Source organism: Bubalus bubalis, chromosome 23 (genome assembly GCF_019923935.1).
Source record: "Bubalus bubalis isolate 160015118507 breed Murrah chromosome 23, NDDB_SH_1, whole genome shotgun sequence".
Lineage (NCBI taxonomy): Eukaryota > Metazoa > Chordata > Mammalia > Artiodactyla > Bovidae > Bubalus > Bubalus bubalis.
This window is the reverse complement of record NC_059179.1, coordinates 4,869,983-4,897,329: the sequence shown is the minus strand read 5'-3', so window position 1 is coordinate 4,897,329 and position 27,347 is coordinate 4,869,983. Positions and strand designations below refer to the sequence as shown.

At 37.4% G+C, this 27,347-nt stretch overlaps 1 protein-coding gene across 1 annotated transcript in view; it reads right to left on the bottom strand.

Moving 5' to 3' along the window:
- The window catches only part of PCDH15 (protocadherin related 15), a 1,798,632-nt gene that overhangs the window by 1,047,331 nt on the left and 723,954 nt on the right, over positions 1–27,347 (bottom strand). Inside the window, exon 4 of the mRNA XM_045164127.1 lies at positions 3,296–3,489. The gene's annotated coding sequence lies outside the window, so the exon portion shown is untranslated. The remainder of the gene's footprint in view (positions 1–3,295; positions 3,490–27,347) is intronic.

Below are 27,347 nucleotides of genomic sequence, written 5' to 3'. Positions count from 1 at the left end.
CACATTCAAAATTACCTCCTCATTCTGCCTCCCCTTATCCACTCACATGTTCAGGGAGGTAATGGTTACATTTGGAATTTCCATGTGTATTTTCTTGTCCTGTCACCATTTCAATCTAAGTGGCTCTAATATTCAATTTGCAAAAAGGCTGTATATTAATTCAGTTTCTGAGTGCTTTGAACTTTTGGAATTTATACAGAGATTCTACCAAGAGAACATAATTTTGCCATAAATTACTCACAGTAGCTCTTTTTCGCACTCAAGACTGACTTGAGCCCTAATGAATTCCCACAGTTCCTTCCAATATTTCCTCATGCAACCAGTGATATTTGAGCATGAAACTAATATAGGAAGCCCCATATGTCATCATTAGTTTGGAATCAATGGTCTGCCGTATTACAAGCTGCTGCTGCTGCTAAGTCGCTTCAGTCATGTCTGACTCTGTGCGACCCCATAGATGGCAGCCCACCAGGCTCCCCCATGCCTGGGATTCTCCAGGCAAGAACACTGGGGTATTACAAGCTAATAACAAATAAATCCCAGTACAAAAGAAAATATATCTATATCCAAGCAAACTTTTAGTTAAAATAAAAATAGTAATAAAAATAATTCACCCAGGTTGAGTAACACTATTTTTCAATATTACATAATTCTATAGCCTCCTCCACGGACACATGTGGAATCTACAGAGACAGAGAAAAACAAAATGGTTCATAGACACAAGTGATGACAAGAGTAAGAATAACTCTTCAAAAAGTGGGAAAAAAATGACTATAAGCAACTCTTAGAATTTAAGTAAAATTAAACTTTTAGTTGATAAACACATCCACTCCATCCAAAAATTATCCTGTCTTCTGTTGAAATTATTTTTTCTGCCATCTTGAATTTATTCATAGGTTGGGATCCTGACTAAAACTTAAAGCTGTATCTTGCCCTCAATGTTAAGGCTACAATGAAATGTAAATGTATACCTGTTAGAAAAAAATTGAGATAATAGCTGAGAGAAGTTTTGTATTATTTTACACATGGAAGTAGGGATGAAAGTTCCTATTGTCTGATATTATATCTGTACATTTACAACAGGAGAAATATACTTACCTATTCTTTAGAAAATTCACATTTAGGGGATTGCTAAGTCACTTCAGTCGTGTCCGACTCTGTGTGACCCCATAAACAGCAGCCCACCAGGCTCCCCCATCCCTGGGATTCTCCAGGCAAGAACACTGGAGTGGGTTGCCATTTCCTTCTCCAATGCATGAAAGTGAAAAGTGAAAGTGAAGTTGCTCAGTCGTGTCTGACTCTTCGTGACCCCATGGACTGCAGCCCACCAGGCTCCTCCGTCCATGGGAGTTTCCAGGCAAGCGTACTGGAGTGGGGTGCCATCACCTTCTCCTTATTGTTTTTAAATTTTACTTTGTACTATTATTATACAAATTCTCATTATTTATTCAGTATCAAAAGCCCACATGATCAAGTGATTAGAGAAAAGATTAATTACTCAATACAGATTTGCCTGACACACATTTTTTGATCAAAGAAAAATAATAATTACCTTTTGAGTTTAACTTCAAACTTGAGCTTTGAATCAAAATTCTGGGGAATTTTTACAAAGGGCTTGTTTATGTTTGCCTTTAAAGTTGGATGGCGAAAAGACACAATCCAGATTATGCAAAATTTAAATGTGGAAAGACTAAGAAACAAGTCTGCAATGAGTGTTTAACTTAAATTCTTTCTTCTTAGAATTATAATTACTACTGTTAATTTTTAAACTACTTTTATAGCTCAGTCACTCAGTGAGCTCAAATAATCTCATAAATGGATATATTATAATTCTAAAAATCTCTTAGAAAGCAAGAGTTCTTAAACCTCTTTCTAAAGGATACTCAAAACTTTACCCCATAATATTCCACACAGGCAGCTAATAGTAAAATAGCACACATGCTCATCTGTTCAAGTCCCTGAATGGTTAATGTTTAAGGGTCATTTTTGTGGCAAACTGATGGAAATCACATTCCCTGTTTCAAATGCACATAACTGCACCATCTGAGAGATGAGGGTGTCTCCGCTCAGTGCAACTGGGCACATATTAAATTGAACTTCTATTTCATAGGAGAATGAGTCCACAGTCAAGGGGATCGAGTTGCTGAAATTTGAAGCCTTGCACATACAGATCAATGCACCAACTTACACTTAGCCACAACTAAAGAAAACTAAAGGAACTAACAGAGGAGCCATTTGCAGTGAAAAATAAGTTCCCATGAGCATGCCTACAAAGTTTCAAACAAGGTGTGCAAACTACAGGAAGCATTCTATGTTTAAAATGTGCCTCTTTCACAAAGTATTTGCTTCCCTGACTTTAAGCAAGACAATAACCCTATGCTTTAAGTATTTGGTTACCAGATTTGACAATTAGCTCTACTTGTGAAAGCAAATGAGCATGGACTTGGAGTTAACCTTACATGAGGCCGTTACATTATACTCAAGTTAACAATGCGTCTCTGCATCCATGTTACAACTCCATCACACTGATGAACATCTGTGCTAGAGACACATTAGTATGTGTTTAATGTAAAGACCATACCACAAAGCAGGAAAGCAGTTAGTACCATCTAGTATTAATTTTGTTTTACAAGGATAAAGTCCACCTGGATTCAAATTCTAAATGGTTAACGCTCCCAATATTTTTGTAAAGGAGCTGATACTCTAATACACTGAAAGATCTATATATAAATAGCAGGATACTCTAGATGACTGCAAATCACAAGATATAATTCTGTTAATTGTGAAACAGTTTGCCACTGGAACTTGCCTACTAACTCTAACCTCCTTCAACTATCACACACAAAACAAAACCTCATGCACGTGTACATGAACACACAAAAACTGAATATACCATGTCAGTACTGACACCATTTTCCGATATTTTGTAAGGGAGACAGAAACAAACAAACAAAAAAAGAAAAACAGTTGAGGATTACAATTACATTTTTTTTAAATGACAAACCACAGAGTCATAATTCAAAAGCATGTGTCTTTCCAAAATTGCATTGACTTCTCAACAAAATTACAATACCACACAATAATCCAGAAGGTTGAGGGGACAAGGGGTTGTGCTCATTCTCCCAGCAGATAATTACATGTACATCATTAGTGCTCAAGTCTTTGAACAGGCTTGACAGAAAGTGATCTCTTGACAGAGATCTATTATGCTAAAACAAAGTCTCAACTTTCTCCACACTTGACTCCTGCCTTAAATTTGAAAGACCAAGAAAAGAGGGGGGTGGGGGGAACTTACTTGCCGGTTTAAAGTTTCATCTTTAGCCCATGTAAGGTTATGAAGCAAGTTTTCTTGCAAAGGCTGTCTCCTGCACATTCCTTTCAAAACAACCAATGTTCATAATCTAGGTCCAAGACGGTTTGTTCTCACGTCACACTTCTCGTTTCTGGGAGGCATTGTTATCCAGTTTCACATCACCAAGAAAAATGTAACTAGAGATTAAAAAAAAAAAAAAAAACCTCATCGTATTAATCCAGAAGGCATACCATCCTTCTCCGGGTTCTGAGATATATGCCAACCGCCTTAGTTATCACAAGCAACTAACTCTAAGCTGCTAGCAGGGATCTGTCTGCCCTCTATCTGTTGCTATTAGCTCAGCACGTTGATTCACTGGCACCGAAGCAACAGCAATTAGCTGTCCTGCTTCAGCCCTTGCAGGGGAGAGCTGAAGGCTGTAAACCACACAGCAACCAGGGAGCGCTTTGCACCAATTAGTAGCAGGGGCTACAACCTGATAGACAAATTGATGCCCCACTGATCATCAGTGTTGGCTGCTTTATTGTGCTGCGTCCTCTCAGCCTGTCTGGCGGTTCTCTCTGTTTTCTTTTGTGTGGTTGTTTTTACTGTTTACTTTATCAGCATTAATAAGTTTAGCCGCTTACATTCCGTGACAGTATTACTGACAAGTCAAACTAGTCTCTTAATCTCCTTTCATCATTCTCTCTCACTCTCTCTCCTCTCTAAATCTACCCTTTTATATCAAGTCCTCCACATCTTCATATCTTTAGGGCATAAGGAAACTTCACACATTCTATAGAAGCTAAAAATATATTTTCTCGGTTCTTATAGGCACACATTACTCATTAACAGGTTATACAGAAACATACTATAAAATAGTGTATATTTCTTCAATATTGTGATATATGAGATGCCGACAACAATATTTTGAAAATGGACATGAAAACTGGTGAAAAAGCATAGTTATTTTTAACTATGAAAAATATAGTTATAAAATCAGGTATACCATTTCTTGTCTAGGATTTGTGCAAGCTCATATCAATTTTACCCACATGTTCATCTGAGGCTCTCAGAAGGAAGAAGCTAAAAATGAAAGCAATTCTGGAAGTGTGGTTGTGACAGAGCAAATATCTTGAAGTTGGTTAAAAGTGACAAGACGAAAAGTACACAGACAAAATCCCCACAGCGCATGTTTTCTTCATAGATAAGGGAGGCTATTTATCATGATCGTATACTCATCCTATTTAAGAAAAAAAATGCACAGTGCCTCTAGAGTGTTGCCATATTTATGCACATTCATTCTTACAGAGTAACACCTCATTTAATACAAAATTCACTTTTCTTTCAAGTTCAGTTTTCCAGAGAGAGAAACATTTTGAAGAATGTGTAAATAATCCAGGGTCAGTCTAACGTGTCACAAATGCCAAGCAGTAAAATGTGCACAGGTGAGTCAAAGATAACTAATAGGTGAGCTCAGACTCTTCAGACAGAACCTGGTTGCCCTTACATACAACTCAAAGAAATGAAAGCATTTGCCTCCTTCAAAACAAAGGCTGGAGGGCAGTAGTGAGAACTTACAGGAGACAGACTCATTTTATAGTTGTAAGAGCTGATGTTTTAAAAATTCAAACATTGATAATTTAATAAAGATTCTTTTATCTCTAAACATTTATACAAAGTTGTGTATATTTAGCTTGAGAAGATTTTTTTCATTTTGGGAAATAGCACATATATGGAATAATCCATACACTGATATGGTTGGTTAGATATAGCAGCTGACATTATGAAAACTGTTCCAGTAACAATAGAAGTTATTGTAATTTTTTTTAAGACAAAGTCAGCTTCATTTCTGGTGACATCCAATTATATGTAATTTTGATGACACATCAGAAAGATAGCTAGAATGCAGAAAATTTCATCGCTTCCTCATGTTCTATGAGAAATCAGATCATTAGCAATTGAACTCTTGTAGACGACAATAGCTGGGACGACAATCTCAATATAGCGTTTTTTTTTTAAAGAAAAAAAATTGATATTTTGGGAAAATATATATTTAATAAAATGTAATTGATATTTTGGGAAAATATATATTGATATTTTGGGAAAATGTATGTTTAATAAAATGCAATATCCTAAAGGATAACTATAGGTGAATTTTAGGGGACCAATTAAAAAATATAACAAACAACAGAGAAAAAGTCACTAAAAGATCTTGAGATAATTTATGTTAAAAAATAAGGCATATAATATTATAGACTAGACTTCTTTAAGTCTCTTTCACCCACATACATTTTAAGGCCAAATTAAATTCTGCTCTGTACACTGTATTTCAATTTCCCTTTTTCCTTTGACAAAATAACTGGAATATTCTTTTAGTCAATAAAACTATATTTAAATGATTGTTATTATGTTTTATCATATATCCATATATACAATTTATCAAAATAGCTACATTTTGACATTTATGTTGTTTCTAATTTTAATATGTTTGTAGAAATGTCTTTTATTCTATTTTTATTATCAGCATAACTTTCTAGGAATTGAAATAATTGGTCTAAGGAAGTTGATCATTCATTATTGTCAAATAAACTCATGGATGACATTTGATGATTTTTGTGTTATCTTAGTATCCCTAGTAATATAAGTTATTATATAAACAAGGGCATGGTTTAATATATTTTAAGCTTCCCACGTAGCTCAGTGGTAAAGAATATGCCTGCCAATGCAGGAGACGCAGAGGACATAGTTTCAATCCCTGAACAGGTTTAATGCAAGAGACACAGATTCAATTCCTTCATCAGGAAGATCCCCTGGAGAAGGGAAGCCATTCCAATATTTTTCCCTGGGAAACCCCATGGACAGAGAAGCCTGGCAGGCTACAGTCCATGGGTTGCAAAGTGTCGACATCAGTGAACGACTGAGCACACATACACACACGCCTTACTACCTCTAGCCGAGTCTCACATACGAAGTAAATGTTTAATGACATGTTCTATTGATAAAGTACATGCATACAGCTATAATACCTTGTTTGTCTAATACACACTTGAAACAAATGATTTTAAACACTATAAAATACTCCTTCCATAATACAGAATATGAAACTTCACCCTTCATTACAAATATTTAAAAGAATGGTCAAAAAGAAAAAAAAATAAAAGAATAGCAAAGTTCATGGTGGATAGAGATTGAGGGAAGCATATTTAAAAGGGCCAGAAACAATAATCCAGGATGGACCAGACAGAGCTCTCAAATTAGACTAAAGAGTCTGTGAAAATTAAGACTGAGTGAAAGATACACATGCAAACAAGAATCATTATAGACTAGGTACAAGATACTGTTAGGAGAATCCAAAAAGAATAAACAAAGTACTTATAATTCAGATAAACATACTCTTACAGTTTAACTGTGATTTAGGATGAACTTCAGGGTTAGAACACAACCATGGAAGCATGCAACTCATTCAAAAGAGTGGATTCCAGCAAAGTAGACTGAGTGGCACCATGCTGTGTCAAAAGCCTAAATCTGAGAGGCTGGGGACTCTGGGTTTGATTTCTGACTCTGCATGCTCTAGCTAGGCAAATAATCTGACTTATTTAAGTCTCAGTCAGGTTTTTCATTTACACTGAGCAAAAAATTTCAGAGAATTATGTCACTAAAGAGCCTGCTATTCTTCTAAACACATTATGCTTTCTCATGCCTCTACAGCTATGTCTATAATTCAGGAGACATATAAGTACCCATGTGAAGAGTGCTAGAGCTTGCATGTAAGTGCCTGAGAGTTAATGGTTATATGATCTTGAGCTAATTCTTTAACCCCTATGAGAGTCTAATTCTTAATCTGGATATTAATATAGTAACTACCAACACAGTAAGATATTTAAATGTGACATATTTTACAAATATTTAAAATAGTAAAGGAATATTGCATATATTTGGTATTGTTTAGGCATTAGTATTATCATTTTAACATAAAGTTTGCTGTCTTTAGGTTACAGGTGCAAGTAAGAAAGCCAGTACTTGTAATGCAGTGTTTTAAAGTTTGATTTTGGGGATGAGGTGTTTGGGAGAGAATGCTTTCATGTATTTGTATAGCTCAGTCCCTTTGCTGTCCCCTTGAAACTATCATAACACTGCTAATTGGATATACTCCAATATAAAATAAAAAGTTCAAAAAAAAGTTTGATTTTTGTCATGTCACTATAGAATTTTAGGCAAGGAGGTCCTGTAATCAGTTATGTCATATGTTCCTTGTTTTTATTTGCCTAAGGGTCATCAGGTTATTGTTAAGTAATCCTGGGGACTATAAACCAGAAGATCTGGAGTGGCCCTGCAAGTGGACAAGTCAAGCTAAGCTTATGTCCATTCACTGTCACGGTAGCATATACAGCAAGAACCCTGGTTCACAGCCCCAGGTCACAAGGTTCGCAGTGATGCAACACAAGGCTGTGGTCACGAACTTGTGCATTGGAACTGGCTATAGAAATTTAAACTCCATTCTGACATTTACCAGTCAGTTGATCTTCCCCAAGCTGCTCAATGTCTAAGGTTCAATTTTCTGATAATGTTCAAGCTGGATTTAGAAAAAGCAGAAGAACCAGAGATCAAATTGCCAACATCTGTTGGATCATAGAAGAAGCAAGAGAATTCCAGAAAAACATCTATTTCTGCTTAATTGATCATGCCAAAGCCTTTGACTGTGTGGATCACAACAAACTGGAAAATTATTAAAGAGATGGGAATACCAGACCACCAAGCCTCCTGAGATACCTATATTCAGGTCAAGAAGCAACAGTTAGAACTGGACATCGAATAATGGACTGGTTCAAAATTGGGAAAGGAGTATGTGAAGGCTGAATATTATCACCCTGCTTATTAAACTTGTATGCAGAGTACATCATGCAAAATACCGGGCTTGATGAGCACAAGCAGGAATCAAGATTGCTAGGAGAAATATCAATAACCTCAGATTACACAGATAACACCACCCTTATGGCAGAAAGCAAAATGGAACTAAATAGCTTTTTGATGAAGGTGAAAGAGGAGAGTGAAAAAGCTGGCTTAAAATTTGACAGGCAAAAAACTAAGATCATGGCATTTGGTCACATCACTTCATGGCAAATAGATGGGGAGACAATGGAACCAGTGACAAACTATATTTTCTTGGGTTCCAAAACCACTGCAGATGATGATGGCAGCCATGCAGTTAAAAGACACTTGCTCCTTGGAAGAAAAGCTATGACAAAACCTAGACAGCGGTTTAAAAAGCAGAGATACTACTTTATTGACAAAGGTGAAAGTAAAAGTCACTCAACCATGTCCTGCTCTTTGTGACCCCGTGGACTATACAGTAGAGAAGGCAATGGCACCCCACTCCAGTACTCTTGCCTGGCAAATCCCATGGATGGAGGAGCCTGGTAGGTGCAGTCCATGCGGTCGCTAGGAGTCAGACACGACTAAGTAACTTCACTTTCACTTTTCACTTTCATGCATTGGAGAAGGCAATGGTAACCCACTCCAGTGTTCTTGCCTGGAGAATCCCAGGGACCAGGGAGCCTGGTGGGCTGCTGTCTGTGGGGTCGCACAGAGTCGGACACGACTGAAGTGACTTAGCCGTAGCAGTAGCAGGACTATACAGTCCATGGAATTCTCCAGGCCAGAATACTGGAGTGGGTAGCCTATCCCTTCTCCAGCAGATCTTCCTGACCCAGGCATAAAACCAGGTCTCCTGCATTGCAGACAGATTCTTTACCAATTGAGCTATCAGGGAGGTCAGTATAGTCAATGCTATGGTTTTTCCAGTAGTCATGCTGGATGTGAGAGTTGGACCATAAGGAAGACTGCTGAAAATTAGATGCTTTTGAACTGTGGTGTTAGAGAAGACTCTTGAGAGTCCCTTGGACAGCAAGAAGATCAAACCAGTCAATTCTAAAGGAAATCAATCCTGAATATTCATTGGAAAGGCTGATTGATGTGAAGAGTGGACTCATTGGGAAAGACCCTGATGCTAGGAAAGATTGAAGGCAGGAGGAGACAGGGATGACAGAGGATAAGATGGTTGGATGGCATCACCAACTCAATGGACATGAGTTTGAGTAAACTCTGGGAGTTGATGATGAACAGGGAGGCCTGGTGTGCTGCAGTATATGAGGTCGCAAAGAGTCGGACACGACTGAGAGACTGAAACGAACTGAACAGTATACAAACTGCATAACACAAAGTTAACAAAAGTTTTGTATTATTTAAAGCACAGCAGTCAATGACACACATGTGGAACTAGTTTACTTTGAAGAATAAATTGGCTACCTTAGAAGCTTTAGAAAGGTTTTAAACACTGAAAACATTTTAACATTCAATCATTAAAGCTTAGAATTTCACTTACTTTATAATGGGAAAAATGTTATATATACAGTTAAGAAATGAATCATTAAATATAAAAGTTCATAAAAAATGAATCATTAAATGTAAAAAATGATAGCAAAGTGGATATGCATATTATATTAAATAACTTTAAGGATAGATATTCAGGCATTACAGTACTAATCACAAAATCATTTTTTAATGGCAAAATAAAAGGTCAAATATTTAAATTTGAAGAAAACTTTTGCTCATCCTTCCTTAAAAACTGCATTAAAAAGTATACATAAACATATGTACTGGTAACATCATGGTCAATATAGCTTTGGTGACTACCACGGGAGAGACAGTGGTGGATTCCCCCCACCCCCAGGTCTCTTTTAATGCATTTTTATTTCTTAAATTATTTTTTTAGCAGCTCTTATTCTCAAATCCCCCCACCCCCTTTCATAGAAAACCATTTGAATATGTTTAGCATGTGTTTTTGTTTGTCCTTGTTCAGAAATGTATATTTTGTGTTATTCTAAAAATTCATAAAGCCAATTGTATTAATATTTTGTGAGACCTTTTTGTAAAGATGAATTTTACAGAGAAATTGAATAGAAACACATAATGTTTGAGCTGTATGCCAAAAAACAGCTACATCCTACGTACAGCTGTGTAGAATACTATAAACTTTTGTATTCAAGCCAGTTCATCTGTGCACTGGTGTTTAATGAACAATAAAAAGCAAACAGCTAGCCAAAATTACAAATTTCATTTTCGGTAGTTATAATTTTTGAAATCTTGACTTGTTTTCATGATAGGTTTATATTATACCTACCAACAGTAGACTGATAATACAAAGCTACTTTTCCTGTTATCAAAGGACTTAAAATATTGCCTATTCCATTCACTATATCTGGAAAATTTCTATGCTAACTAAATATAATGTTTTTTTATGGGCTTTAGACTTCAGTCTGCTGGTAGGAAGAATTTCAGAGTATCTGATTTAAGTTAAGCAAACCAGTACTAACCCATACTTTACTCTGAAATCTATCTCATTGAGAAAGTGAGACACAGGAGGATTTTGTCTATCCTTTCAAAATGAGGACTGAGTCCTTGAGTCAATAGGAACTGCCAAGTAAAGAAGTAGAGAAGGCATTTCTTTTTTTTTTTTTTAATCCAGATTAAAGCTTTAGTGAACAAAAGCCTTCTCGATATATCAAAATAGCTTTGCTCATTACAGACAGGGTCTCACCAAGTTGCCAGGAATCAAGTAATTCTAGGCTTGTTATTGTCAGTGGTCAGTTAGAGTTGAAATTCAAAGCTGTTGGGAATAACTACACAAGAAAATCTCAATCAGGGACCTAGGGCTGGAGAGATATCTATGTTTACATCAGTAAATCTTTGTTGTGATTTCATGTCTTTATTTTTGATTCTGACAATTCTTTATTGTCAGGATTCAAGGAAGCTAATAGTTAACATAGCTTTTTGTGTGTGTGTGTGATACATATACATATATATATATATATATATATATATATATATATCCCAGCACTTGCCTGTTTTATAGCAACAGCTTGAGGGATAAAGTGATAGTGTAATCTTCATTTAATACTCAGCTGTTCTGAAGTATCAAACAGACAGGCTATTACTTTAGAAGAATGGTTTAGGCATATAATACAGTAGTTCAAGGGCAATGTGAAAGAACCAATTTCATAAACATATAGTTGCATATGTACATATACAATGTGACTAAGTAAAATATATGAAGATGCTGAACCATTCACACTATTTTTTAAAGTTTAATTCTTAAAGAGTAGTGTATTTATAATGAGAAATGTATCTGATGGATTTTGATATATAGGAACTATTTTTAAACTTGGATGAGATTAAACATTAAAAAGTGAAATCACATCTCTTTCATGTAGTCTAAAATCTTTTGACCTAGGAAAACAAAACTAAGAAGAAATGTAAAAATAATTGCTATAAAATATGTTCTAAATGCCATGTTTAATCTTTAGCTATTTCATCGTGGCCTTAGAGATACTTTATTCTCCCTAAAGTAAAACATTTATGTAATAAAACTATTACAAAACAGTTCAATTAGTCTAAATCATATATATATCTATATATAGATATATATAGATATATATATAAAACTTATGCTACCTCTTCTCAATTCCAGTTCACATCTGCTGGATATATTACCTGCATTGAAAGTGAAACCGTTACTTGCTCAGTCGTGTCCAACTCTGTGAGACTTAACTCCATGGACTGTCGCCCACAAGGCTCCTCTGTTAATGGAATTATCCAGGCAAGAATACTGGAGTGGGTTGCCATTTCCTTCTTCAAAGGATTTTCCCAATCCAAGGATCTTCCCAATCCAGGGATAAAATCCTGGTCTCCTGCATTGCAGGCAGATTCTTTACTGTCTGAGCCACCAGGGAAGCCCCATTCTTCATGATTGTACAACAAATTACCATGAATTTAGCAACTTAAAATAACACGTATGTATTATTTCATAGTTTTTGTAGGTCATAGATTCAGGTCAGGACTCCACAAAGCTTTAATCAAGTTTGTGACAACAGGGTTGAGTTTCCTTCAGGAGACTTGATGAAGAAAGGTTCCATTTACAAGCTGATTTGGGTGATCTGCAGGACTGCCTTTGGTTGTGAATATATGAGTGAGGCCCAGGCCCTGGCTTTACCTCTTACTGACCACTGGCTGGTGGCTGCCTTCAGGTGCTAGAGGCTGCTCATTGTGTCCTCTGCCTCATGGCCCTCCTCCTTTTAGTCAGTTTACAACATGGTTGTTTGCTTCTTCAAGGCCAGCAAAAGCAGCTCTCCATGTGTACTAGGGAAACAAAACCTTACATCTCTCTTGTAACATAATCACATCTCAGTATCCCAGAAGCTTTGCCTTATTCTATTGGTTATAAGTAAGTTACAGGTTCCTTTCATATTCAAGGGGAAAGGATAATGCAGGACCTCATACCAGGTGATGAGATTGGGGGTGGTTTTAGAAATCACTGTCTACCACACTGGATAAACTCTTGATGTATTTAATATATTCAGTCAGATAGCAAATTTCTCTATGTATGCATAAATAGGAATTTAATAAAATAAAGAATTTGAAGGATCTAAACAATAAAGGACTAGAGATTTCTTCAAGAAAATTAGAGATACCAAGGGAACATTTCATGCAAAGATGGGCTCAATAAAAGACAGAAAGGGTAGGGACCTAGGAGAAGCAGAAGATGTTAAGAAGAGGTGGCAAGAATACACAGAAGAACTGTACAAAAAATATCTTCACGACCAAGATAATTATGATGGTGTGATCACTCACCTAGAGCCAGACATCCTGGAATGTGAAGTCAAGTAGGCCTTAGGAAGCCTCACTACAAACAAAGCTAGTGGAGGTGAGGGAATTCAGTTGAGCTATTCCAAATCCTGAAAGATGATGCTGTGAACATGCTGCATTCAATATGCCAGCAAATTTGGAAAACTCAGAAGTGGCCACAGGACTGGAAAAGGTCAGTTTTCATTCCAATCCCAAAAAAAGGCAATGTGAAAAATTGCTCAAACTACCACACTCATCTCACACGCTAGTAAAGTAATGCTTAAAACTCTCCAAGCCAGGCTTCAGCAATACGTGAACCGTGAAATTCCAGATGTTCAAGCTGGTTTAGAAAAGGCAGAGGTATACATGTATACCTGTGGCAGATTCATTTTGATATTTGGCAAAACTAATACAATTTTGTAAAGTTTAAAAATAAAATAAAATTTAAAATTAAAAAAAAAAAGAAAAGAAAACGCAGAGGAACCAGAGATCAAATTGCCAACATCTGCTGGATCATGGAAAAAACAGAGTTCCAGAAAAACATCTATTTCTGCTTTATTGACTATGCCAAAGCCTTTGACTGTATGGATCACAATAAACTGTGGAAAATTCTGAAAGAGATTGGAATACCAGACCACCTGAACTGCCTCTTGAGAAACCTATATGCAGGTCAGGAAGCAACAGTTAGAACTGCACATGGAACAACAGACTGGATCCAAATAGGAAAAGGAGTACATCAAGGCTGTATATTGTCACCCTGTTTATTTAACTTATATGCAGAGTACATCAGAAGAAATGCTGGGCTGAATAAAGCACAAGCTGGAATCAAGATTGCCGAGAGACATTTCAATAACCTCAGCTATGCAGATGACATCACCCTTATGGCAGAAAACAAAGAAGAATTAAAGAGCCTCTTGATGAAGATGAAAGAGGAGAGTGAAAAAGTTGGCTTAAAGCTCAACATTCAGAAAATTAAGATCATAGCATCTGGTCCCATCACTTCATGGCAAATAGATGGGGAAACAGTGGAAACAAAGGCTGACTTTATTTTTTCTGGGCTCCAAAATCACTGCAGATGGTGACTGCAGCCATGAAATTAAAAGATGCTTACTCCTTGGAAGGAAAGTTATGACCACCCTAGACAGCATACTGAAAAGCAGAGACATTACTTTGCCAACAAAGGTCCATCTAGTCAAGGCTATGGTTTGTCCAGTAGTTATGTATGGATGTGAAGTTGGACTATATAGAAAGCTGAGCGCCGAAGAATTGATGCTTTTGAACTGTGGTGTGGGAGAAGACTCTTGAGAGTCCCTTGGACTGCAAGGAGATTCAACCAGTCCGTCCTAAAGGAGATCAGTCCTGGGTGTTCATTGGAAGGACTGATGTTGAAGCTGAAACTCCAATACTTTGGCCACCTGATGCAAAAAACTGACTCATTTGAAAAGACCCTGATGCTGGGAAAGATTGAGGGCAGGAGGAGAAGGGGACGACAGAGGATGAGATGGCTGGATGGCATCACTGACTCGTTGGACGTGAGTCTCAGAGAACTCCGGGAGTTGGTGATGGACAGGGAGGCTGGCGTGCTGCGATTCATGGGGTTGCAAAGAGTCGGACATGACTGAGCGACTGATCTGATCTGATCTGATACTTTTATATAAATTTCTAAAGACCATGGACATTTTTAGTGTATAAAATAAAATTTGATTCAGCTTTGTTTTGTCTTCTGACTTTAAAAAAAAAATCTGAAGATAGATTACCAAGATAATATAGTAGATATCTTGAGCCTAAGACTTATTACTAAACACAGGTTTCAGATACAAGGCTTCCCTGGTAGCTCAGCTGGTAAAGAATCAGCCTACAATGCAGGAGACCTAGGTTCGATTCCTCGGTCAGGAAAATCCCCTGGAGAAGGAAATGGCAACCCACTCCAGTATTCTTGGCGGGAGAATCCTCATGGACAGAGAAGCCTGGTTGTCTATAGTTTATGGGTTCACAAAGAGTTGGATGCAGCTGAGAGACTAGCTTTCATATGTGTGAGTGTGTGTGTGTATAGAAGGATACATATATGTATATCTATATATATATAAAATATATATAAATATATTAGTATTTATTTAAATATATTTTAAAAGTATTTATATAAATGCACATATAAACACAGACAGATACTTAATAGGTAAACGTTATTATTACTTTGGTCATTTATGATTTCATCATTAGAATTTAGGTGATGGGGGAAAAAAAAAGTTTTATGAATCACCTTCACCACCCTGCTACACTGAGGACTTATGAAGAAATACTCAACATAGTATTTTGGTGGCTTTAAAATGGTCTGAGTTATCTATAATTCTAAAATCTAATATAATTCTATAATTCTAAAACCATCATTTTGAATTTTATACAAATTTTACAGTCCTCCTAGAGCCCTAGTTTCAGCAAATATTAGTTGGCACTTTATATACCCCTCTAAATGCATTTATATACATTTTATTTTCAGATGAAATAAGACAAAGCACCAATGTCTACTGTAAATGACTTATATTTCTGGAAATTTTTATGTATACTGTTTTTTCTTGACTCAATAATCACTATATAGCTCATTCCAAAGAGCAGAATGTGGGGAGAAAAGCTTGTCCCCCAAGTTTGTAAATAAATTTATTCTGTCATTCTGTCTTTTTCTGCCTCTTCCATTCACCTCCAAAAGTAGTCATGGACAAGAGTGTTGAAGGAAACCTGCCATTCATTCAAAGCATAAAGTATATTTGCTAAGCTTTTCCAAACAAAACACCACAGACAGAGAGAACACGGAGCCTGAGTTATTTCGGAGCTGAGCAGGTTTCTTCTTCCTGTGGCAGAACAGACTGAAATGAGTTAAAAGGTATGGAAGGGAGGCAGGCATTTTGTTCACTTGCACCTCATTAAGCAGCTCCCTAACCCAGGCAGTCTCATCTTGCAGCTCCAACTGCCTCCTCTTGGAGCCACCACCAGCTCCTGGGTCTTAAAGGATGACGAGCAGTTGATTTATTCCTTTGCAATTATTCAGATCTTTCCAAAATGTATGGTTTTCCTTCAAATCCATATCCTGCAGGACTGAAGGATTTTACACCTGCTTAATACCTTCATGTAGAAGAGCTTCCCTAATTTCCATAGTAAGAGATTATCATGTCACATATTTTGGAACAAGGCCAAGTCCCACTCCAGACAAAAAGTGATATGACAGGATAATTCTGCAGTTAATGGAAACAGGTAGAAATATGGAAGCAGGGGTATTTTCCAAGATACATATGCCTTTGACATGCTCATGTCCATTTTTAGATTGATTCATCCTTTAAGATAATTTAAGGAACTGGAAAATAAACAAATTGTTTTAAAAAAATATTAACACTGACAGCCTAAGAAACATTTTTCTTTCTGATCTAGATGATAAAAACTGATACAAGTATGGCTATAATGAAGTGAAGTGAAGTTGCTCAGTCGTGTCCGACTCTTTGCGACACCATGGACTGTAGCCTACCAGGGTCCTCTGTCCATGGGATTTTCCAGGCAAGAAAACTGGAGTGGGTTGCCATTTCCTTCTCCAGGGGATCTTCCCGACCCAGGGATCAAACCTGGGTCTCTCGCATTGTAGGCAGACACTTTACTGTCTGAGCCACCAGGGAAGTAAGAGAGCATAAATTACACTGAGAACAACTCTGCACCTTAAGTGTTAAGGTGTGAATATTATTTGTAAGTTATTTGCCCACAACATCTCTTGCTCTAGCATGTTCGGCAAGCTATTAGATTTTAGAACAGTCAGAGATTGCTGCAATCTTAATTGAGTTTTTATCAACATTCTCTGTTAGTAACATCTTCCTAGATCTCTCTCTATGTATACTGATAGGGGAAAATAAAAGAAATACAAAATCTAATCTACTAACATCATCGGTTCCCTCTGTAATTCTCATGCAATTCTGAATGAATTAATGAAAGATAGTTCTGGGGAAGCTTCTATGGGACTTTCAAGCAATGAAAATATGTAAATTCTGCAATACTTAATGTTGGATTCATATGCAAAGTAAATGAATTAATCATTGCTCACTTATAACCACATTGCTAGCTCCTGCTCACTGCCCCCTCCAACATCTAAACTGCAACTCAACTCCTCTTCAGTTACCCAACACTCCTGCTTATTTCAGGTCTGCGCTGTCCCCTCTTTTCTCCCATAATCCTAGAGAACAAATGATTCTCCCATTTTTGCTATGATAAATGCCAGTGTAGTCAATAAGAAATTTTAAGCTCAGCAGATACACTTCAATGAAATCTTAGTGAGAATCCAGTCTTCTGTATAGAGGTATGTTTATTAAACACTATATTTACATATTATTTCATTTTCAAAACTCTCATCTCTTTTTTTTTAATTTTATTTTATTTTTAAACTTTACACAACTGTATTAGTTTTGCCAAATATCAAAATGAATCCGCCACAGGTATACATGTGTTCCCCATCCTGAACCCTCCTCCCTCCTCCCTCCCCATTCCATCCCTCTGGGTCGTCCCAGTGCACCAGCCCCAAGCATCCAGTATCGTGCATCGAACCTGGACTGGCAACTCGTTTCATACATGATATTTTACATGTTTCAATGCCATTCTCCCAAATCTTCCCACCCTCTCCCTCTCTCACAGAGTCTATAAGACTGTTCTATACATCAGTGTCTCTTTTGCTGTCTCGTACACAGGGTTATTGTTACCATCTTTCTAAATTCCATATATATGCGTTAGTATACTGTATTGGTGCTTTTCTTTCTGGCTTACTTCACTCTGTATAATAGGCTCCAGTTTCATCCACCTCATTAGAACTGATTCAAATGTATTCTTTTTAATGGCTGAATAATACTCCATTGTGTATATGTACCACCGCTTTCTTATCCATTCATCTGCTGATGGGCATCTAGGTTGCTTCCATGTCCTGGCTATTATAAACAGTGCTGTGATGAACATTGGGGTACACGTGTCTCTTTCCCTTCTGGTTTCCTCAGTGTGTATGCCCAGCAGTGGGATTGCTGGATCATAAGGCAGTTCTATTTCCAGTTTTTTAAGGAATCTCCACACTGTTCTCCATAGTGGCTGTACTAGTTTGCATTCCCACCAACAGTGTAAGAGGGTTCCCTTTTCTCCACACCCTCTCCAGCATTTATTGCTTGTAGACTTTTGGATCGCAGCCATTCTGACTGGTGTGAAATGGTACCTCATAGTGGTTTTGATTTGCATTTCTCTGATAATGAGTGATGTTGAGCATCTTTTCATGTGTTTGTTAGCCATCTGTATGTCTTCTTTGGAGAAATGTCTATTTAGTTCTTTGGCCCATTTTTTGATTGGGTCATTTATTTTTCTGGAGTTGAGCTGTAGGAGTTGCTTGTATATTCTCGAGATTAGTTGTTTGTCAGTTGCTTCATTTGCTATTATCTTCTCCCATTCTGAAGGCTGTCTTTTCACCTTGCTAATAGTTTCCTTTGATGTGCAGAAGCTTTTAAGGTTAATTAGGTCCCATTTGTTTAATTTTGCTTTTATTTCCAATATTCTGGGAGGTGGGTCATAGAGGATCCTGCTGTGATGTATGTCAGAGAGTGTTTTGCCTATGTTCTCCTCTAGGAGTTTTATAGTTTCTGGTCTTACGTTGAGATCTTTAATCCATTTTGAGTTTATTTTTGTGTATGGTGTTAGAAACTGGTCTAGTTTCATTCTTTTACAAGTGGTTGACCAGATTTCCCAGCACCACTTGTTAAAGAGATTGTCTTTAATCCATTGTATATTCTTGCCTCCTTTGTCAAAGATAAGGTGTCCATATGTGCGTGGATTTATCTCTGGGCTTTCTATTTTGTTCCACTGATCTATATTTCTGTCTTTGTGCCAGTACCATACTGTCTTGATAACTGTGGCTTTGTAGTAGAGCCTGAAGTCAGGTAGGTTGATTCCTCCAGTTCCATTCTTCTTTCTCAAGATCGCTTTGGCTATTCGAGGTTTCTTAATCCAGATACTTTATCTGAAGAAGAAGTGCTGCACATTATTCGCTCAGTATTGAATGCCAACAGTGTGTCAGGCAAAGCTACTGGCAACACAGTAGTAGCTAAGACCGGCATACAAAAAGCATATAAATGAGCAAATAGTCCTAAAGATGTGTCTGAGTCACAGGGAGAGAAAAAGAAAGGAAAGGAAGATGGTAGACAAAGACATTGATGATATCGTTAGTTTACTTAAGCCAGAATTCTTCATGTGAATAGCTAGAACAACTTGGACAATTTTTCAGTCAGTCACTTCTGCTGTTAGAGAGAAATGTTAGCTCCAGTCATTAGTAGCTGTAACTTGAAAATACAGATCAAAGGAAACAACTCTTATATTCAGAGCAGATCTCTTAGTTTCTACCTGATCAAATACTTAATATAAACTTTTTTCTACTGAGACGTAATAATTTGTTGAATATTTTTCTCAGTCTGTATACTTTTAAATAACCTATAAATGACCCTCGGCACAAAATGGGCACTTAGTAACCTCTCGTCAATTTTCAAAAATTAGTGATTAACATGCCAGGCTTGATGAAGCAGAAGCTGGAATCAAGATGGCTAGGAGAAATATCAAAAAAGTCAGATATGCAGATACCACCCTTATGGCAGAAAGCAAAGAAGAACTAAAGAGCCTCTTAAAGAAAGTGAAAGAAGAGAGTGAAAAATCTGGCTTAAAAGTCAACATTCAAGAAACCAAGATAATGGCATCCAGTCCCATCACTTCATGTCAAACAGATGGGGAAACAATAGAAACAGTGACAGACTTTATTTTCTTAGGCTCCAAAATCACTGCAATGGTGATGGAAGCCACAAAATTAAAAGATGCTTCCTCCTTGGACGAAAAGCAATGATCAACCTAGACAACAAATTAAAAGCAGAGACGTTACCTTGCCGACAAAGGTTTATCTAGTTAAAGCTATGGTTTTTCCAGTAGTCACATTTGGTTGTGAGAGTTGGACCATAAAAAGGCTGAGCACTGCAGACTGATGTTTTTGAACTGTGTTGTTGAAGTAGACTCTTGAGAGTCCCTTGGACTGCAAGGAGACCAAATCAGTCAATCCTAAAGAAAACCAGTCCTGACTATTTATTGGAAGGACTGATGCTGAAGCTCCAATACTTTGTCCACCTGATGCGAAGAACTGACTCATTGGAAAAGACCCTGATGCTTGGAAAGATTGAAGGCAGGAGGAGAAGGGGAAGACAGGGGATGAGATGGTTGGATGGCATCACCGCCTTGATGGACATAAGTTTGAACAAGTTCTGGGAGTTGGTGATAGGCAGGAAAGCCTGGTGTGCTGCAGTCCATGGGGTCACAAAGAGTCAGACATAACTGAGCAACTGAACTGAACTGAACAGATCTGAATTCCCTTCAATGTTACTTTGGGGACCTCCTGTGACAAGAAGATCTGTGCACACTACTGAGGCATAATAAGCCTCAGATCATTATTCTCCATCTCAGAAGCATTATTGGTATTTTTTTTCCTCATTTCACATACCTGAGAAAAATTTAATCTATTATCACAACTTAGGTGCATGATACAGAATCGAATTCCTGCATGAGTTAAAATATATATATTCAATCAGCATTTGTTCATTATTAGAAGAGGCTTATTAATATGGAATTGCAGAAATGGCAACTCACTCCAGTATTCTTGCCTGGAGAATTCCATGAGCAGAGGAGCCTGACAGGCTATAGTTCATGGGGTAGCAAATAATCGGACATGAAGGATCAAATACATAATATATCACATGATTCATATATTAAAATATGTCATAAAAATCACACAATTTTATTAACTTTGTTGTTACCCAAATTTCTTGAATTGAGCCTAACATTTCCTACTCTAAATTTTACACCCAACCAAGTCAAACAACTTAAAGACAGATAATAAGTGTCAGCCCCAGAAAGACAGTGAATATATTTTGGGAACCTGTATTAATAAGGGACCCTAATATAAGCATATATATGAGAGGTGGTTTTCTTTTTACAGTGTTAACAGAAATTCAGTTCAGTTCAGTTCATTTCAGTCGCTCAGTCATGTCCGACTCTTTGCAACCCCCTGAACCGCAGCACTCCAGGCCTCCCTGTCCACCACCAACTCCTGGGGTCCACGCAAACCCATGTCCATTGAGTCAGTGATGCCATCCAACCATCTCATGCTCTGCCATCCCCTTCTCCTCCTGTCCTCAATCTTTCCCAGCATCAGGGTCTTTTCAAATGAGTCAGTTCTTCACATCAGGTGGCCAAAGTATTGGAGTTTCAGCTTCAACAGCAGTCCTTCCAATGAATATTCAGGACTGATTTCCTTTAGGATGGATTGGTTGGATCTCCTTGCAGTCCAGGGAACTCTCAAGAGTCTTCTCCAAGACATAGTTCAAAAGCATCAATTCTTATGCCCTCAGCTTTCTTTAAGTCCAATTATCACATCCATACATGACCACTGGACAAACCATAGCCTTGACTAGATGGATCTTTGTTGACAAAGTAATGTCTCTACTTTTTAATATGCTGTAGATGGGCTCAATAAAGGATAGAAATGGTATGGACCTAACAGAAGCAGAAGATATTAAGAAGAGGTGGCAGGAATACACAGAAGAACTGTACAAAAGAGATCTTCATGACCCAGATAATCATGATGGTGTGATCACTCACCTAGAGCCAGATATCCTGGAATGTGAAGTCAAGTAGGCCTTAGAAAGCATCACTACAAACAAAGCTAGTGGAGGTGATGGAATTCCAGTTGAGCTATTTCAAATCCTGAAAGATAATGCTATGAAAGTGCTCACTCAATATGCCAGCAAATTTGGAAAACTCAGCAGTGGCCACAGAACTGGAAAAGGTCAGTTTCATTCCAATCACAAAGACAGGCAATGCCAAAGAATGTTCAAAGAGTGCACACAATTGCACTCATCTCACACGCTAGTAAAGTAATGCTCAAAATTCTCCAAGCCAGGCTTCAGCAATACGTGAACCGTGAATTTTCAGATGTTCAAGCTGGTTTTAGAAAAGGCAGAGAAACCAGAGACCAAATTGCCAACATCCACTGGATCATCAAAAAAGCAAGAAAGTTCCAGAAAAACATCTATTTCTGCTTTATTGACTATGCCAAAGCCTTTGACTGTGTGGATCACAATAAACTGTGGAAAATTCTGAAAGAGATGGGAATACCAGACCACCTGATCTGCCTCTTGAGAAATTTGTATGCAGGTCAGGAAGCAACAGTTAGAACTGGACATGGAACAACAGACTGGTTCCAAATAGGAAAAGGAGTACGTCAAGGCTGTATATTGTTACCCTGCTTATTTAACTTACATGCAGAGTACATCATGAGAAATGCTGGGCTGGAAGAAGCACAAGCTGGAATCAAGATTGCTGGGAGAAATATCAATAACCTCAGATATGCAGATGACACCACCCTTATGGCAGAAAGTGAAGAGGAACTAAAAAGCCTCTTGATGAAGGTGAAAGAGGAGAGTGAAAAAGTTGGCTTAAAGCTCAACATTCAGAAAATGAAGATCATGGCATCTGGTCCCATCACTTCATGGGAAATAGATGGGGAAACAGTGGAAACAGTGCCAGACTTTATTTTTTGGGCTCCAAAATCACTGCAGATGGTGACTGCAGCCATGAAGTTAAAAGACACTTACTCCTTGGAAGGAAAGTTATGACCAACCAAGATAGCATGTTGAAAAGCAGAGACATGACTTTGCCAACAAAGGTCTGTCTACTCAAGGCTATGGTTTTTCCTGTGGTCATGTATGGATGTGAGAGTTGGACTGTGAAGAAAGCTGAATGCCGAAGAATTGATGGTTTGGAACTGTGGTGTTGGAGAAGACTCTTCAGAGTCCCTTGGACTGCAAGGAGATCCAACCAGTCCATTCTGAAGGAGATCAGCCCTGGGATTTCTTTGGAAGGAATGATGCTAAAGCTGAAACTCCAGTACTTTGGCCACCTCATGGAAGAGTTGACTCATTGGAAAAGACTCTGATGCTGTGAGGGATTGGGGGCAGGAGGAGAAGGGAAAGACAGAGGATGAGATGGCTGGATGGCATCACTGACTCAATGGACGTGAGTTTGAGTGAACTCTGGGAGTTGGTGATGGACAGGGAGGCCTGGCGTGCTGCGATTCATGGGGTCGCAAAGAGTCGGACACGTCTGAGCGACTGAACTGAACTGAACTGAACTGATATTTGTAATAATGTAAGTAGAATTTGAAATTTCAACCTAATTAAATCCTGAATCAAATATGTTATTTTTTCAATATACAAGTCACTGTTTGAGAAAATACATATGATTAATGTAAATTGTAGTTGATTTTCTACCTTAATAATTATTTTTTAATCCTAAGGACAATATAAAAGTAGCCTGACCGTTCTTAATAAGATTATAACTTTGTAGTGTAAGGCAATAAGGAATAGAGTATCAAAAAGTATCTGTAATAATAAGCAGGGCCACTCTACTATACATCTATAATTGTCAGTTTGAAAGCTACTTTTTTCCTATAATTTTCCTCATAGTTGCTCCATATCTTTTTTATAAGTGGAATTTCGGAAATACACTGGAACTGTCAAACATGAAAATATATACAGAATAATGCAACATAATCTTGGCAACATAAATGTGAACATTTTCTACAGGGATTTGTTTCTAATAATATTTTCTTAATTTAATTTAATTTTTAATTTGAGGCTAATTACTTTACAATATTGTAATGGTTTCTGCCATACATTAACATAAAGCACCCATAGGAATAGATATGTACCCTCCTTCTTAAACCTCCCCCCCACCCCCCTCCCCCACCCCCACCCCCCGCCTCTCTCCTCATCCTACCCCTCTAGGTCATCATAGAACACCTGCTTTGGGTTCCCTACGTCAAACAGCAAATTCCCACTGGCTATCTATTTTACATATGAAAATATATATTTTTCAATGCTATTCTTTCAAGTCATCCCACCCTCTCCTTCCCATATTGTGGCCCTAAGTTTGTTTTTTATGTCTGCATCTCCTTTGCTGCCCTGCAAATAGGATCATCAGTACCATCTTTCTCGATTCCATATATATGCATTAATACACGGTATTTGTCTTGTTGTGATTTACTCTCATAACATTTAACTTAATTAAATGAAATTATTAGTGTTATTTTTTCCCTGAGAAACACTTATGGGGAGAAAAAACATACATAGATTGTCCAAGAATCCAAACATTGATGGAGTGTTGATTTAATTGATTTCATGGAATATTCCAATTCTGAGATTCTTTAACCATGCAGTTCTACTCTAACACTTGCTAGCTTGTCAGTTTTTAAAAAATTTTTAATATAAATTTATTTATTTTAATTGAAGGCTAATTACCTTACAATATTGTATTGGTTGCCATACATCAACATGAATCTGCCACGGGTATATTGGAGAGGGTGTGGAGAAAAGGGAACCCTCTTACACTGTTGGTGGGAATGCAAACTAGTACAGCCACTATGGAGAACAGTGTGGAGATTCCTTAAAAAATTGGAAATAGAACTGCCTTATGACCCAGCAATCCCACTGCTGGGCATACACACCGAGGAAACCAGAATTGAAAGAGACACGTGTACCCAAATATTCATTGCAGCACTGTTTATAATAGCCAGGACATGGAAGCAACCTAAATGTCTGTCAGTTTTTTTTTTTTTTTCTTTGAAACTGTGCATTCAGTAAGAATTCAGTGATAGCCACATTATTGAATTCCAAAAATTTATTTGTATGCTTAGAGTTTTATCAGTAAAAAATAACTAATCTTGATAGTCTTATGAGTTAAAGGAGATGAACACAAGTTATTTTCAAAATGGTAGTTTCAGAAACCATGATCTCTTCAGAACAGGATGTTTTTTCAGTTTTAAAAAACTTCATCTTCAATGCTATCTGGCATTTATAAGCATACTTTAGCAGAATCCAAATTGCTAAGGAAGCTTAACTATAAATCCTTTTCCAAGATTAAGTACATCTCCATGACTCTTAATTCATTAAGGCTGTCAGGTAGGTAACTAATGGAAATAAGGAAAATGTTTTGAGAGTATCAGTTATAAAATGTTTTCATAACACAATCCCAGATACCAATAATTGCATTCAGTCAAGAATATGTTTTCTCTCTCAGATCTATGTATTCTCTCCAAATACCCAAATACCCAAAACAAACACAAATATATGATCAAAACTTAAAATTACTGATTTTTTCAGCTATCACTCTCCTTCCCCTCCTTAAAATCTTTCAAGAAGGTTATCCTTACTTCCCACTTACAGCTTAAATACTTGAATGTGGATTCTATAACCAATCAGACATCTCACTATCTCTCAGAGGGACCATAGTTTTCAATCTCCCCTTCCCTTGCCTTTCAATACTTTTTAGAAACTTTCAAAATCTCTCTTACTAGAATGTATTCCCTTGAATTGCTAGAAAAAAAACACTCTCTTGGTGTTCTCCTCTACCTGTGACTGTTACTTTTTTGTTTCTAGTTACTCTTCTTTCTCTAGTTTCTTTAAATTTTTTTTTAATTTTATTTTATTTTTAAACATTACATAATTGTATTAGTTTTGAAAACATTTTGATTCTATCCTAGGCACTCCTGTCAATGTATTAAAGCTCACCTCTTCTCCCAGGCTTCTGTTCCATTTCAGTAAATACATTTACCAGGGAAGCAAATGAGCCCCAAGTTTTCATCTCTAGAGCAGAAGACCATTCCCACATGGCATCTGCTTGTTATATATCAGGGTTCCCAGGTGGCACATTGGTTTGGATTTACCAAAAACTCAAAAGAAATGTGAAATTTCTCTTCCATTATACCTTACAATTTTCCTTGTGGTTCACTGTTCTTCCTTTCTATAGAGAATAATTCTATTTACACATTAATTGAGCTGAAAATCTGAGAGTCACTCTTGATTCTTAATACTCTCTCACCTCACTTTAGATCAAAAACACAGGAATTGTCAATTATAACTGCTAGCTTACTTCAGTTCAGTCGCTCAGTCATGTCCGACTCTATGTGACCCCATGGACCGTAGTACGCCAGGCTTCCCTGTCCAATACCAATTCCTGGAGTTTGTTCAACTAAAGTCAGTAATGCCATCCAACCATCTCATCCTCTGTTTTCCCCTTCTCTTCCCGCCCTCAATCTTTCCCAGCATCAGGGTCTTTTCCAATGAGTCGATTCTTCTCATCAGGTGGCCAGAGTACTGCAGCTTCAGCTTCAGTATCAGTCCTTCCAATGAATATTCAGGACTGATTTTCCTTAGGATTGACTGATTTCGTCTCCTTGCAGTCCAAGGGACTCTCAAAGAGTCTTCTCCAACACCACAGTTCAAAAGCACCAATTCTTCAGCACTGAGCTTTCTTTATAGTCCAACTTTCACATCCATACACGACTACTGGAAAAACCCTAGCTTTGATTAGATGGACCTCTGTTGGCAAAGTAATGTCTCTGCTTTTTAATATGCTGTCTAGATTTTTCATAGTTTTTCTTCCAAGGAGCAAATGTTTTTTAATTTCATGGCTGCAGTCACCACCTGCAGTGATTTTGGAGCCCAAGAAAATAAAGTCTGTCACTGTTTTTGTTGCTTTCCCATCTATTTGACATGAAGTGATGGGACAGGATGCCATGATTGTAGTATTCTGAATGTTGAGTTTTAAGCAAATATTTTCACTCTCCTCTTTCATCTTCATCAAGAGGCTCTTTAATTCTTTGCTTTCTGCCATAAGGGTGGTGTCATCTGCATATCTGAGGTTATTGATATTTCTCCTGGCCATCTTGACTCCAGCTTGTGCTTCATCCCGCCCAGCATTTCTCATGATGATTTCTGCATATAAGTTAAATAATCATGGTGACAGTATGCAGCCTTGATAGTACTCATTTCCCGATTTGGAAACAGTCTGCTCTTCCACGTCCAGTTCTAACTGTTGCTTCTTGACCTGCATATAGATTTCTCAGGATGTAAGTCAGGTGCTCTGGTATTTTCATCTCTTTAAGAGTTTTCCACTTTTGTTGTGATCTACACAGTCAAAGACTTTATCTTACTTAATAAAGCAGAAGTAGATATTTTTCTGGAACTCTATTGTTTTTTTGATGATCCAGAAAATGTTGGCAATTTAATGTCTGAGTCTTCTGCCTTTTCTAAATCCAGCTTGAACATCTGGAAGTTCACAGTTCACATATTGTTGAAGCCTGGCTTGGATAATTTTGAGCATTACTTTGCTGGCGTGTGCGATGAGTACAATTGTGCGGTAGTTTGAACATTCTTAGGCATTGTCTTTCTGTGGGATTGGAATGAAAACTGACCTTTTCCAGTCCTGTGGCCACTGCTGA